The sequence below is a fragment of the Lipotes vexillifer genome, unplaced genomic scaffold (genome assembly GCF_000442215.2).
Source record: "Lipotes vexillifer unplaced genomic scaffold, Lipotes_vexillifer_v1.1 scaffold3365, whole genome shotgun sequence".
Classification (NCBI taxonomy): domain Eukaryota; kingdom Metazoa; phylum Chordata; class Mammalia; order Artiodactyla; family Lipotidae; genus Lipotes; species Lipotes vexillifer.
In genome coordinates, this window is record NW_006780539.1 from 68,092 (window position 1) to 70,439 (window position 2,348).

A 2,348-nucleotide genomic window follows, 5' to 3' on the forward strand; every position below is an offset into this window, starting at 1 on the left:
AGGAAGGCTCCCACGGCCACAGCTGACCCGTGCTCCATGCAAGCCTGAGAGAATCTACCTCCATTCTGCTCTGAGCACCGCAGGTTAGGCCAGTGTTCCTGAGGTAGGGTACATGCACCCGATAATTTTAGTGGTATGTCGGAAAATTTTTTAAATTGTTATGTATTTATTTAAAATTGTGTGTGTGTGTGTGTGTGTGTGTGTGTGTGTGTGTAAGTACATGCGTGTATAATGGAACATAAAATCCATAACTTCATAGGTAACAATTGGTTAGGGTAATGCTAAAGTTAAAAAAATGACCATAGGGAGTCCCCTGGTGGTCCAGCGGTTAGGACTCTGCGCTTCCACTGCAGGGGGCCCGGGTTCGATCCCTGGTCAGGGAACTGAGATCCCACAAGCTGCATAGAGCAGCCAAGAAATAAAAAAATAAAATAAAATAAAAGAATAAAATAAAAGGTGACTGTAAATAAAAATATTAAGTATGTAACAACACAGATGGTACATGGATATAGCAGCAACAGCAACAAATTATAAAGTGGTAGGCAAATCTTTGAATTTGTGATAAACCACTGTCCCTCCATGAAATGATCCTGGAGACCCAGGCTTTTTGGGGTGGGGCAGGGGGAGGTACTTAAGGGACTGGTCTATGCAGGTGAATCAGGAGGAAAAGAAGAGCAACAGTTAGTTCAGAATCTCTTCAAGAGGCATCAGAAATTGGCTGGTTGGAAGTCAAGAGACCATTTGCTAGAAAAAGCAAGACCTTGAAGGAAACACAGTGCAGGTTTCTCCAAAGGGACTTATATTGCGGTCACAGTAGAGATTCTTCTTCTTTGCTCCCCTGGGGCAAAGGGGAAAGGCCCCCACTCCTCACCCAGGCGGCATCCCAGAGCCATGCACTCCTGGGTCAGCAGATCTCCCAAGGGGGCACTTCCTGTCTGTGGGGTTCACAGGCAAGTGGCTGCCTGCAGGGCTGACCAAGGGCCAGGACAGCCGCCAGGATGAAGGACTGACAGAGAGGAAAGCCGTGGGGAAGTGCACATCCGTGAATATTGAATTTGTTGAACAAAGAAAGATAATGGACCAGCTCCCTAACTCTGGGGGGCGCTCTCTTTCTTAGGTCTATGAGTAGATCTGTTTTGGGAATCTGTCTTTCCTATCAATATCCCCAAAGTCCTTTCTTTCTTTTCTTTTTACCTGTTTCTGACCAGAATGCTTCCCAACTTGGATAGAACTACCTTTGGACGCCAGAGCTAAGGGTCAGGGTCCTGCCAGCAGAGCAGGAAGTATGGGCTTTGTCTGCCCTTGAGTTCCTGGGGGCCACAGGGCCCACTGAAGAGAAGACACACACACACCCATTCAGCAAGCATGTGGGTTTCCCACTATTTCTTTTGGGTCCTTTGAGCCTAAAGCCTGTGTGTGGCACCTGTGGAGCGGACACAAAGATTTCACCATCTTGTTCTTAATGTACTCAGTCCATCTGGGAGTAGAGAGGAGCAAAAGCATTAAAAAGGTAGAAGGAAGCCAAGAAGGAGGGATGCCTAGGAGTGCGCTGAGGAAGAAACAAGTCAGGCTCACAGAACGGGGTGGGGGGTGAATTATAACCCTCCTCAGAGCTCCCAGCCATATGGATGGGCCCATGATGGTAATAATTGTTTCTATTTATGGACAGCTGACAACGTGCCAGGACTGTGCTGAGCTCTCTCCATGTGTTACCCCACTTAGCAGAGTGGCTGACAGCACAGGCTCTGGAGCTATTCAGTCAGCACATTTTATTAAGAGCCTACTATGTGCCAGGTGCTGTTCTAGGTACTGGAGAAACAGCAGTGCCAAGTCCAAGTCCCTACCTAAGCCAGAGGCTTCACTTGGACCAGATTTGGGTTTTAAACCTACCTTTCACTAGATGATCGACCAGTAGCCCCTGCGGGCCTTAGTTTCTCCAGCTACGAAATTTAAAAAGAATTTACCTTAAAGGTTTGTGTGAGGATTAAATGAAACAAAATGTGTCAAGTTCTTAGAGCAGTGCACAGGACCCAGTAAAGGCTCAGTAAATACTGGCCATTATTTGTAATGCTTCAGGTAGGTACCCTTATTGTCCCCATTCTTTTTTTTTTGCTGTGGTGGTAAAATATACATAACATAAAATTTATCATTTTTACCATTTTAGAGTATATAGTTCAATGGCATTAAGTACATTCACGTTGGTGGGCAACCATCACCACCATCCATATCCAGAATTTTTTCCACCTTCCCAAACTGAAATTTCATACCCATTAAAAGTAACTCTCCATTTCTCCCTTCCTCTGGTCCCTGGCAACCACCATACTACTTTCTATGAATTTAACTACTGT

The 2,348-nt window shown here is 45.7% G+C and overlaps 1 non-coding gene across 1 annotated transcript; it reads left to right on the forward strand.

The window, feature by feature from the left end:
- The first annotated feature begins 310 nt into the window (after positions 1–310).
- Positions 311–383, forward strand: TRNAG-UCC (transfer RNA glycine (anticodon UCC)). The gene has a single exon. It is a non-coding gene; the product is annotated as a tRNA-Gly (tRNA).
- Positions 384–2,348: the final 1,965 nt, after the last annotated feature.